The sequence below is a fragment of the Artibeus jamaicensis genome, unplaced genomic scaffold, assembly GCF_021234435.1.
Source record: "Artibeus jamaicensis isolate MK-2021 breed Jamaican fruit bat unplaced genomic scaffold, CSHL_Jam_final contig_3230, whole genome shotgun sequence".
In the NCBI taxonomy this organism is placed as follows: domain Eukaryota; kingdom Metazoa; phylum Chordata; class Mammalia; order Chiroptera; family Phyllostomidae; genus Artibeus; species Artibeus jamaicensis.
Window position 1 is genome coordinate 3,184,608 of NW_026521764.1, and position 12,801 is coordinate 3,197,408.

The 12,801-nt window shown below is 46.7% G+C and overlaps 1 protein-coding gene across 4 annotated transcripts in view; it reads right to left on the reverse strand.

Annotated features, from left to right (window-relative positions):
* OSBPL3 (oxysterol binding protein like 3) overlaps positions 1-4,497 on the reverse strand; it is a 157,701-nt gene extending 153,204 nt beyond the window's left edge. For all 4 annotated transcript variants that reach the window (XM_053663609.1, XM_053663607.1, XM_053663608.1 and 1 more), the window contains exon 1: positions 4,175-4,497. The gene's annotated coding sequence lies outside the window, so the exon portion shown is untranslated. The remainder of the gene's footprint in view (positions 1-4,174) is intronic.
* Positions 4,498-12,801: the final 8,304 nt, after the last annotated feature.

Consider the following 12,801-nt stretch of genomic DNA (forward strand, 5'->3'; position numbering starts at 1 on the left):
TAACCACTACACTCTTATCTAACTTCTTGCCTTCAGTTTCACTACAAGAGTACAAAGAGTTGAACCTTAGTTACTTTACTAAAAGATTGCTGCAGGAGCTTTTGGGATTCATAGTGGTCTCTAACTCTCGATTCCACATATGGGACCAGAGGCACCAGCTGGATGTTCCCAGCACTTTCCTTAAGAGGCACAAAGCATTACTGTGTTCAGAGTTCATTTATCATAGCAGGCAAAACCCATAGGGTTTCTGTTAAGATTTAGGTGAAAGTAAATTTAAATTTAGGTGAAAGGAGAATTTCCTTTCCTCCTATATTAAAGTCCCTCAACTAACAGGCCCACAAATCATAAACTCAACCACAAAAATCAATGGCAGTAAGAGTCTCAATAATTTAGAAAGTAATACAACAGAAACTCGATATTGGCAGCAGAAAGTTTATAGCTCAAATTCCGTTGGTTTAATATGTTGTATCAATCGGACTCTACAATAATGAAGTAACCTTTAATTAAGTAGTGGGAGCAGGACACATTGCTATGCAATGGAAGGAGCTAAATATTTGGAGTCAGAAGGGCTATTAACAAAATCTATCTCAGCAATAGACTGTCCACCCTGCAAGTCCCTGAGGCTAGGCTGCAGTTTCTTCATCTGCAAAATGGAGATGACCTCACAACACTGGTGAAGATTAAATAAGATAATATGGGCTTATGGCAGCCTCAAACTACCTGGCCATAGTCCATGGCCGTAAGAACTATTATTGAAAGACACTACAATATTTTGTAGTATCTTTCAATAATAGTTGACTATTAACTATGATTGAAACTATATCTGAATGAGAAAACCACAGATCTTCTTTTGGCTAAGCAGTAGCTTTTGTTACAAATAAAGCTCAATATCTGTGGGCTGTAATGGTGGAAAACACATTGCAGTTTCTTGGAAGAGACCCAGAACAATAAAAGAAAAAAAATGGGCTGGAATTCTAGTTCTGCCAGGATCATCCTAGGAAATTAACCTGGTGGAGCCTCAATTTCCCACCTGGTTAGAAATATCTAGCTAATAAGACCACTGTAATGTTTAATGAAGCAATCTATACAAAGTTCCCAATACATATCTGGTTTTTAGTAGGTACTCAACCAAGAGGAGTTATTGGTACTTAATTTTCTCCGATAAAAAAAAAAAGATGCACATGAAAATCACCAGTCCTCATATTTTAAAGAGGTTTTCATCATTCAGTAAATATTTCTTGCACACCTACTGTGTGTGTCCAGCACTGTTGCTGACATCGAAGACAGTGATGAATAAGACTGATAAGAGCACTGCTTTCCAGACTTCTTGCCAAGATGGAGGCGTAGGTGGAAGCACTGCGCCTTCTCGCACAACCGAGCTTAAAAACAACAAAGTTTTAGCAACAAAAATGCAGCCAAACCACAGAAAATTGAACTACACGGAAGTCTGACAACAATGAACCCTTCAGGCAAACCAGTAAGAGAGGCAGAGCCAGCAGCAGAGCAGGGTGGGGCAGGCAGGAAAGATCCACCCGACCAACCAGGGACACACAACCCAGGCATCCAGCAGCTGTGGGCGGATCCCAGGTGTGGAGTAGCAGTGGGCAGACCCACTGAGGGCTGACCACAGTCACACATTCTCACGCAGATAAACCGGTGAAGGAGCGAGCGGTGAGACAGACTGCGCAAGCCCCAGTGGTGGGAAGCAGCAGAGGGGACCGCTATTGTCCCTCTCTGACCCTGCCCCCACAGGGGGTCACAATACAGCATCACAAACCAGTGACCTGGGTGGCCCCACCTTGGTGAACAACTAAGGCTCCGCTCCTCATATGTAACAGGCACAAACAGATCAAAACATGGCTCAAAAACAACTCAGAGCCGATAAATCTAAGTGATGAAAAAATAGCCAAACTTTCAGATGCACAGTTCGAAACATTGGTGATCAGGATGCTCACAGAACTGGTTGATTTTAGTCACAAATTAGAGGAACATATGAAGGCTAAACTAATTGAAATGAATGGTAATGCACAGGAAACCAATAGTAATAGAAAGGAAACTGGGACTCAAATCAAAGGAGTGGACCAGAAAGAGGAAAAAAATGATCAAACAGAAAAGGATGAAGAAACAAGAATTCAAAAAAATGAGGAGAGGCTTAGGAACCTCCAGGACATCTTTAAATGCTCCAACATCCGAATTATAGGGGTACCAGAAGGGGGAAAGGAACAGCCACCAGTGGAAAACTTATTTGAACAAATAATAAAGGAGAACTTCCCCAATATGGCAAAGGAAATAGACTTCCAGGAAATCCAGGAAGCTCAGAGAGTCCCAAAGAAGTTGGACCCAAGAAGGAACACACCAAGGCACATCATAATTACATTAGCCAAGATTCAAATGAAGGAGAGAATTCTAGAAGCAGCAAGAGCTAAGGGGACAGTCACCTACAAAGGAGTTCCCATCAGACTGTCAGCGGATTTCTCAAAAGAGACCTTACAGGCAAGAAGGGGCTGGAAAGAGGTATTCCAAGTCATGAAATCCAAAGACCTACATCCAAGATTGATTTATCCAGCAAAACTTTCATTTAGAATGGAAAGACAGATAAAGTGCTTCTCAGATAAGACCAAATTCAAGGAGTTCATCATTACCAAGCCCTTATTATATGAAATGTTAAAGGGACTTACCTAAGAAAAAGAAGATAAAAAAGATGAACAGTGAAAGGACAGCAAACTCAGTTATTAAGAACCGTACCTAAAACAAAAGCAAACTAAGAGGACAGCTAGATCAGGAGCAAAACCATAGAAATGAAGATCACATGGAGGGTTAGCAACAGGGGAGTGTGAGGAGAAGGGGGGAGAAGATACAGAAAATAAGTAGCATAGACGGTAGGTAGAAAATAGATGGGGGGGAGGGCAAGAATAGTATGGGAAATATAGAATCCAAAGAACTTGAGACACATGGTCATTAACTAAGGGGGGGGGGAATGATAGGGGAGGGGTGTGCAGGGTGGAGGGGAATGAAGGGGGATATAGAACAAATGTAATGGAATAATCAATAAAATATATTTTTAAAAAAAAGATCCCTGCTTTCCTGGAACCTCCATTCTACTGGCGGAAAGCAGATGGCAGAGACCCCAAGGAGATAATTTCAGAGAGAGCTGAGCGCTGTGAGGAATGTGGAACAAGGTGGTGTGCTGGCAACTTGGAGGAGGGGCTTGAGCTTGAGTGCATTTCAGCCCAGGCCTGCTTGACTGGTCTCCTTTGGCCAGAAGGGAGACCTCACCTTGTATGGTGATGCTTGGGGGTAGAGGGTCGATGATCGGAAGTCAGATCTACACTTTCACCTGTCTGTGGAAGGACCTCCTTTGCATCTGCAGCTTAAAATACTTCTAAATGCCCCATTCCGTAGTCAAACCCTGAGGGTCAGTGCAACACCTGGGGGACCTTATGTACCGACAACTTCACAGTCCCCTCAGCTCAGTGTCCAGACTCAGGAGATTGGTAATTTGTGAGATAGAGGAGGGAGCGTACAAGTGTGCAGAAGGCGGTTGGCAAGTTTCATTACCGAAGCGGGGCGGCGCGTCCAGGGTTAAGAAGTATCTCTACGATATAAGACAATATCCAGAACACTAGGAAGCCCAGAGAGGCGAGTGCCCTCAGACCCCAGCCTGGGCACCGTTAGGTGGAGCAGGCCCGGCGAAGAGGAGAACAAGCCGGGTGCCTGCAAAGCCAGCCTCACCCAGGTCTCCCAGCCGCGCCCCATCCCACGGATGTGGTAAAGCTTCGCGCTCAGTCCAATTAAACGGGTTTCCTGTGACCTCCCTCCCTGGCGCCACAACCCTTTGCTAACCATCCTCTGGCGCCGAGACCCAGGCCCCCCGAGCTCCGCGCCTTCACGCCCTCGATCCCAGCGGAACCATCCCTCTAAGCACAGAGCTCTGGGTGGGCAGCACTCAAACCCTACGTCTAAAGAGACTGGCACCAGCACCGAGGACGATCTCCCTGGCTCGGGGCTGCCCCTCCGGCAGATTGGTTCTTCTCCGAAGGCAGGAGGCTGACTCCGGTCCTGCGAAGACTGATCTTCCCCCTCCGAAATCGCAGCCCTGGCAAGCCAGAGCTGCCACCACCGCCGGGCCCCCACCACACCGCACCACCAATCTGGCAGGCGTCCTGGCGCTTACCTGCGCGCTCTGCAACCGGGAAGGCCACCTACTTCCCCGGAGCAGGGCTCCGAGGTTCGTCCACAGACTCAGGAGTAGGCAAACCCGGTTTCTTCCGTCCCCCGGAAACGTGTGTTTGACAGTTCCCTCACCAGCTGCAGGAGACCGGGCGGGGACGGCCACTCGAGGGCCGACAGAGGGGTTGGAGACCGCGCTGTGAACTGATTGCCTTGCGCTGCGGTCCCTTGGCCCGGCAGGGCTCGCGGGCTCGCGGGCTCGCAGGCGCTGCGATAGCGCATCCGCTTCCCAGGACTTTGCCCAGAACTTCTCCGCACTCGCCACCCAGCGATTAGCAAAGGGGAATAAACTAGGAGGAGGAGCCCGAGCCCGCCCTGGGGGTGGGGCCACGTGCGGAGGGCGGGGAAGACGGGAGGGGGCCGCAGAGTGACCCACACATTGACCAATCAGGAGTCGGCTCCAGGGAAGTGGGTGGGGTGATACGCTTGGAAAAAGCGTGTGGATTCCATGACGCAGTCAAGGGAGTTGGGGCGCTGGGTTCCCGACAGGTGGGGAGGACGGAGGGAGGTGAAAGCTGCGGCGGAGCCTGAGAAGGGGCTTCCAGCGGCCTAGCGAGTTATCTGTGCGCTGTAAATGCTCCATAAATATTTGTCGAGTGGCCTTTCCGGGCTAGGGAAGGAGGGGAACTGTGAGGGCGGCGCTGGAAGGCTGGTTAAGGAGGAGCTTGCAGGGGACTTCGTGGTTGAACTGGCAAAGAGGACTGGACCTTTTGAGGAAGTAAAATCGAGGCAAAAGGATCGGGAATGGAGGAGAGTAGGTGGTGACGGGAAGACTGCAGGCATGGGATGGCGAAGGACAGATTCGGCGTGGGGCCTTGGCCCTAGACTGTGACCGTGTCACGCAGAGGCAGTGATGCAGATTTCGTGCAGGCGGCCTGGGAGACAACCTGCCGGGAGTGTGGTTGTTTTGTTCCACGCGGGGGGCGGGGGGGGGGGGCCGGAGAGAAAGCTTCAGTTAAAATGCAGGAGCCCTTTAAAAGACGGTAAAGGTGAAGTCCACCTAACTCGACTGCCCACTCTTAGGCCTCCTTGGATCCTAGTGTGAATGCAGGACAACTGATCACCTGGAGTCAGTTTGGAGACAGCGAACCTGTCGGGTGCCGCACGTGGCGGGCGGGGCGGTTGTGGGCGTGCGGCAAACCTGTCGGGTGGTGGCGCAGGTGTGCGTCCCGAGGGGTTGTAGGCGCGCAGCTGGGATGATGGCACACCTAGTTCCTGCTCTAAGAGAGCTTATATTTTAGTGGAAAAACAGACCATAAACAAAGAACACATATAGATATAAACAAACGAGAAAATGCCGATGAACTGTGAGCACTGGGGTAATGGCTAAGCGGAGCTTTCAAAAGTGATGATTTGTGTGATAGGGAGTCGCGAGGCACCCCAAGGGCCTCTCGGCGGAGGTGGCTTCTACGCAGATTCCTGAAAGGAACTGGTCTCGGGAAAAGCATTCCAGGCCGAGGAAAAGGCAGATGCAAGGTAAACTGCCTCGCCAAGCTGAACAATAAGTGTGGCTGGCTTGCCAGTCTCACTGGCTTAGAGTAGGGGCTCCCGACTGTTAAATTCCCGTGCCACCTGCGGCGGCCGACACATTTCCAGTTTCCCACCTGACCCCAAATTAAGCTGAGTCTCTCGCCAGAGCCATACTATTCGCATTTCATTCACCGTGCTAGATTCTCGGCTTCCGGAACCATCCCCGTCGTGGGGTGTCTGGGACTATTTTAGATCTGGCAAGCAGCGAGGGAGGGAGGGAGGAAGGATCCCAACCAGATGCACAGCGAACCTGCCCACTGTCACGCTGCCCACGTCTGTATACAGGGAACCTTACCGGAAAAGATTTAAAATCTAATGACTTGGAAGTTCCCCTCCAAGTCAGCCTCCTCCCCCCATCGTCACCTGACCAACGCCGGTGGACCGGCAGGTCCGGCAGGCGCCTGACCATTCCAAATTCCGGGAAGCACCGTGCCCACACCCAGCCTGGATTGCCCGAGCAGCTCAGACATTATTTCCCGGCCTCTCTCGCATCTTTTCAGTTAATTGCCCTCTGAGAGAGAAGCTCGTTTTTCCTCCCCCTCTTCCCTCAAACTCTTGGATGTCTTTTTCTTTTCTCTAACTCCCACCCCCACCCTGCTATGTCAGCACTGTTTTCTTTGCAGGAGACAAGCCTCACATCCTAAGGGAAGTTATTTGTGTAGGGCTTTATTGTTGAAACTAGCATTCAATTCTTGGCTTCTTCAATTTCTTTCAGCTAACCAAGTTTTTGTACGTATATATTTTTTTTCTATTTGTACTTGAGGCAGTCAGCTGGACAGGATGAGAAAGTCATTCATACTCAGATTGTACCTTACCTCCTAGAAAAAGAGGAATCATACTGTGTTTTAATAGTTTCATTTCCTCTTCTCCACCTATATAAAATTCCAGGCTTACTAGCTCCTAAAACAAAAGAAAAAAAATTAAAGTTGAATCCCATGCAGAGCTAATTATTCTGGGGGAAAAAAAGCCTGTTAATGTCCCAAAATTAGTTTTCTCCTCAGATTTTTATGTTAAAGCAAGGATCTGTATGTCTACTCCAGCAAGATCAATGGCTCTATACGAAGAGTTTCTAGCCCTCTTCTTTGAACTATTGAACAAATACAAATAAATAATTTTTTAATCTAGGAAGAAACACCCATCATGATGGAAATTTTCAGAGTTGGCTGTATGTCCTTAGCTTCTGAAATCTGTAATATATAAGCATGTTTTTAAAGAGTTTACGTGTTTTGACAGTAAAGGAAGCTGGTGAGAATGGAGTTTTGTGGAAGGGGAACTCCAGAGGCCTCCAGAACCAGGCTACCTGAGTTCCTATCCTGTGAGCTTCCTGATTCTGAGAGCACTTGTCCTCGTCTGTGAAATGGAGACAGTGGTTGTACTTACTGGGCCACAGGAAGAGTTTCATCATCGGTCTGAAAATGACTTTCATGTTGCCTAACTCCAAATTCTCAGTCTCAACACTATTGATATTTCAGGCCCGATACACCTTGTTTCTGGGTGCTGTTCTGCGCAGTTAGCAGCATCTCTGGCCTCTAGCCAATAGATTTGAGGAACACCCTCTCCTTCCCACAACCAAAAAGTTGCTGGACACTGCCAGAAGTTTCCAGGAGGGCAAAATTGCACCTGGCTGTACCATTAGCATGGTGCCCCCAGATTAGGAGGCAGTATAGGGAAGTGCTTAAAGATAAGGATTTCCAGAGTGTAACCTCTGGGTGAAAATTTGCTTCCCTAAACCTCATCTGCAAAATGGGAATCAAATAATGCTAACTCCTTTAAGACTGATTAAGGATTAAATAAATATGTCCATGGGAAAGCAACTTGAACAGTACCTGGCACAAAGCAAGCTTAAGACATGAGCTTCTGTTTTCATTTTCTTCCTGTGAAATGAAGGTAATGGACTTGATCAGGGATGACATATCTTGGCTTATTTGCTGCTGCTCCCCTCCCTGCCTCATACTGGGTCATACTATTAAGTTAACACCTTCTTTCCACTGAGCCTAAAGAGGCAATCAGAGTCCTTCTAAACACAGACCTTTAGGAAGTAGCTACCAATGGGTCAGCATGTGAGATGATGCTGAATTACCATGTTGAGGATATATAAACTTTAAGACATGTTCAAATTAAGATCTTAAATCATCCTAAGATCAGAGCTGAAATCTTCTGGAAAGGTGACTAAAAGACAATGTGATGAGAGGAACTATGGTTCTTCACTTCCTCAATCCCTTTTCTGAGGAAGGGGAGAGAGTTACAGGATTGGATTAGAATCACAGAGCCTGTGAGTGATTAGAGGCTGAGTCTCCTACCGTCTTTGTGCCACTCCCACCACCAGTGGGACCTGGAGAAAACACTTGTCTGAAGCAGTGATGCAACCTTCTCCATCGTGTGCACTCCCACTCACTTTCTTTCCCCTTCTCTTCTCTCTGGAAAATGAATCAAAGTATATTTAGTTGCATAGGAACACCTTGTTAGCATACTTTCAAAAGTGTTAGTCCTCATGACTCAGGACTGCACAGGATTCCACCAACTCCCTCATTAAGTACAGACCGACTGCCTCCTTTGTGCAAGGGATGGTTCTCAGCAGGCACTTTAAGAGACCCAAAGATGAATCAGTGGGCGTCCCTGCCCCCAATGTTTTTACAGTTGCATACATTGGGCAGATCAGACATGGACATAAATAACTACAATACAAGCTTTAAAAAATGGGAAAATGTCCTAAGAAAGGCACCAAAAATGTGTTCAGGGAACAGAGAAATTATTTGGGGAATTAGGAGTAGAGTGTCACTTCCTGCCAGTCTTTGTTGACATTTTTAACTTTTTGATAAAAAATTCTTATTTGTCACAATAAAGTGGTCCTTGTAGAGGAAGTTGCAACATTGTCAAGCTTCCTGGTTTAGACACAGCTCCTGCTTAAAAGTGCATATTTTCAGTGCAACTAGTAGTGACAGTTTATTCTAACCGATAATCATTTTTTCATTAGACGTTTAAATTTCTGGGAGGCTCTAGAGGAAGATTGTTCACCTTCAGTGACAATAGGCTACCTTTCTCCCAGGTGTTTGAAAGACCCACAATTTTTGCATGTTATACTGGGAGAATATAGGCCAATTATAAACAAGGAACATACACAGTACAGGGACACCAATGTCATACACTTTAAACCATGGATCTTTATTTCCTTCAGGATGGAACCACCTCAGAAGTCAGGCTGAGCACTCCGTTATCTTTCAGGTACTGTCTCCACAGCACATGGACATCCTCCAGTATTGCTCGAGCTAAATCCTAAGGACTGTAATAAGAATCCACAGGTATTCAGCATTTATGTGCCAGGCACTGCCAAGCTGGACTGCCAAGATTACTGCCACTCCTGCCACTACCAGGAGGCTGCCTGTCAGACCAGAAAGACTTGACCAGACCACCTGACCACACCCTCCTGGTACAAGCCTCACCAATAAAGTGTGCGCCTTGAACCCTGCTTCTCCTTTATTACCTCATTTGCAAATTCGTGCCTTTCATGCATGCATCTGATGGACACATTCCAAATCCCATCTGCAAATCTAGCTGCAAGGAAGGCTGGGAAAGGAGATTTTCAGCTTTGCAGCGAGGCACATTAGAAGGGGGCTGGGTTAGGAGTTCAGTGAGCCAAGCAACAGCATGCACTATCTATCTTTATCTCCAAATCTCCAACAAGTGTGTTGGCAGAAAAAGGTTTTATATGTTATATATCCTCTTTGATGTGTTTGGTCTCTCATAGAGCAACCAGAAGGCTTGGTCTTTCACCAGTCCCCCTCCATTCCCACCTCAGGTTCCCCCAGCAACACCACTGCACAGTTCCAGCCACCTCATTTCTTGCCTGAAAAGCGGCAGCAGACTTCTGACCAGTTCCCTGAAACCCACTCTTGCTCCCTGGAAGGGCGTTCTCCACTCTGCTGCCAGAGTGATTTTTTAAAACCCAAATCTAAAACTAAAACCTGTCCACAGCTTCCCATTGCTCTCAGGAGAAAGATAAAACTACTTACATGATTTTCAAGGTCCCAAGTGATCCGGTGTCCGCCAGCTCCATCTCCTGCTGCAGCGCCCCTCCCTCGCACCCCTTTCTTTCACACCCACCTGCTTCCAGGACTTTGCTGCTTCTGCCTGACATGGAGCACTCTCTGGAATAGGCTTCTGCTTAAAATATGCTGTTCTTTTCTCTTCCTTTAATTAATGCTGACTCATCCTTTACGTGTCATTCTGTCGTCTCCCTTGACTTTCACGAGTAGGTCAAGTCCGTCTATCTTATGCTCTTGCTAGAGATTGTGTGTGGGTTGGGTGTGTATGTTGGTAGCACCACCCATCACAGTTGCAATTACATGTATTTTTGTGATTTTCCTGATTAACTTCTGACTAACGGGGTTATAGGTTCACAAATCGAGGGCCTATAATTCAGTTTGTACTCTCCCAACGACTGTCTCAATGTCCAGCAGCTTCTGGGTCTTCAAATGTTTGTTGAGTAAATAAAGGGAATCCCAAAGAAATGACCTTTCCTGCCGGTAGTGGGGGTGGGAGCGGAGATCGTGCAGATGATCTTGTAGCAAATTGACAGAAAGATGCCATGTCCTTAAGTTATCACTTTGCCAGGGTCATAAGTTAACTGATTTTCATTTTACCCCTTTTCCCCTTTAACAAGTTTCCCTATTCCTTAGAATGCCCGCATCAACTCTACCGAATCCCAACAAAAGGAACTTCAGAGGAGGCTTCGCTTCGCTGCCTCTTTCTTGCCATAGACCCTTTCCCATAGATCTTTGCCTATTTCTAGAAATGAAAAGTAGGAATCCTTAATGGCTGTATATTTTCACCTTTTCTGGAAGTGGGTCTTTCACCTTTGTGTTAACCTCTTCCTGTCTGCCGCGGTGTGGGGCCTTGAGTCACGCGTGGCCTTCATCAGTGCAGGGCGCAGCTCACTGGCCCTTCACTCCATTCCCACAACCACCGGCAGCAGCTCAGACTGTCACGCTCCGGTGAAACCAGCGCTTCGGGGAAGGAACCGTAACAGTCTTGCTCTGGCTTTTAGAGACTCTTAATGTAATGGACTGGATGCCTGGAACCAAAAATAAATTCTTCTGTGAAGAATGTGTACTTGGAATGAGGCGTAGTTGTCCCTCGAGTTCCCACTGTTCCTCAGAGTGGGGAGACTTGCTGGGACTGCGAAGCGGAGGAACGAGAGAAAGCCCATTTGCTTTTTACATCGTTATTTCTCGCAAAAACTACTTTATAACAAAAGTAATATAAGTAAATGTCTGGCCACCGTGCTGTACACCTGAAATTAATATGATATTGAATATCAACGGTCATTGACAAAAGCGTTTAAAGGGAATAAAATTGCCTATAATTCTACCTTCAAACAACAACCCTAGCTTACATTATTATTATTCATTGTGTCCTTCTATTGTTTTTTCATGCAATTGTAATTTTTAAGTAAATACAAACTTAAATTGTGTTACATGTTTTCCTAATTGCTACTTTATACTCATCAACAGAATATCGTGAATCCTTTAAAATAATTATCGTGAAGACTAAAAAACCCTAACTATGTATGATGTCAACTCAGCTTATACCATAACAGATATGGCTGAGTTTTGGAAGGCTCCAAACTAGGTTTAAATACCCCCTTTCCATTTAGTAGTTGTTTCATCTTCGTCTTGGGCAGTGTTCCCATCATAGGCTGCTCCCCTTGTCTGGGTCCCGGCATGAGAATGATGAAGATGAAGGAGCCTCAACCCAGCCCAGCTGAAGGGCATTCTCAGCACAAGTGAGAAATAAACTTTTGTTGTTATATCACTGGGATTTTGGAATAGTTACTGTAGGTGTATCTTAACCCATTCTTACTAATGACAGCAAGGAAAATGCAGAAAGTGGATATTGAGAATTCGACCAAGAGTTTATCTGCTTTCATTCCTAAATGGAAAGTAAACCCCGTGTGGACCTAGAAGTGAGTGACAAGACACACCTGACAACAAAATACGTCAAAGGCGTCCCCACGGTCTAACTCAGAGCAGCTCCCTTTCCAACTCTCCAAACGCCGTCCACAGCATGGTGACCCTTCACTTCGCCAGAGCTCACAGCATTTGTTCTGAATCTTCCCTCCTCTGGTCCATCTCTCCCCATTTACTATTAATTTTTCATACAGGTGACTCCCTGGTACATTGCTGTGACGGATCCTGGCCCGCCAGATACATGTATGTTGTGGCTGCTACAGAACAAATACACACGGAGTACAGAAGTCCTGTGGGAAAAAAGGGGTGGCATGGCCACTCTCAGAGAGAGAGAGAGAGAGGGCCAGAGGTCTTGGCCCTGCCTGGACAGGTTTTTATTGCTTCTGGGTACATTACATGGAGGATAGTCCTCTCTTACTATGCACAGGTTCACTGCAGGGGATTACCTTTTACAGATAGCAAAGGAAAGAATGTTGCTAATTACTTCAAAGAGAAGGATGTTGCAGACCAAGGGAAAAAGTGGTTGAACCGGTCACACTCCATACTTCGGAGGTTTAGCTCAGACTTTAGAAAATTGCAGTAAGCCCTTGCTGACTCAGTTCAGGGTGAGGGAGTTTTAGCAAAAAGCAAGTCTCAAAGCAGCCTAGGTACAATGCAGGCCTGATTCCCCACGGGAACATCTCTCCATGGGCATTGTTCTGCATGTCACTCACTCCCCACTGGTTTTCCACATGAGTGCTGAGCTACATTTCCACACCATGCAAAATGGTTCCCTATACATTGATTCTTCTTCATAAGCCCAGTCACCTCTCAAGGATAATACCTCAACCCCTGTACAAGTTCCTGTCTGATCTTCCAGCATCCACTCAAATCTACTGCACTCAGAAGTGTCAGCGTGCTCTTCTCCATTTACCATGTTCATCACACCATCCTGCTTGAGAAACAGCACTCCAAGGCCCCTATTATCTGACTTGTCCTCTGCAAACTCATAGTTCACTACTTTTAAGAAGATACTGTGTTGCAGGTCGCTGTAAGGGCATGCTTATTTTCCATACCTAATGCTAAGTGCTGATGG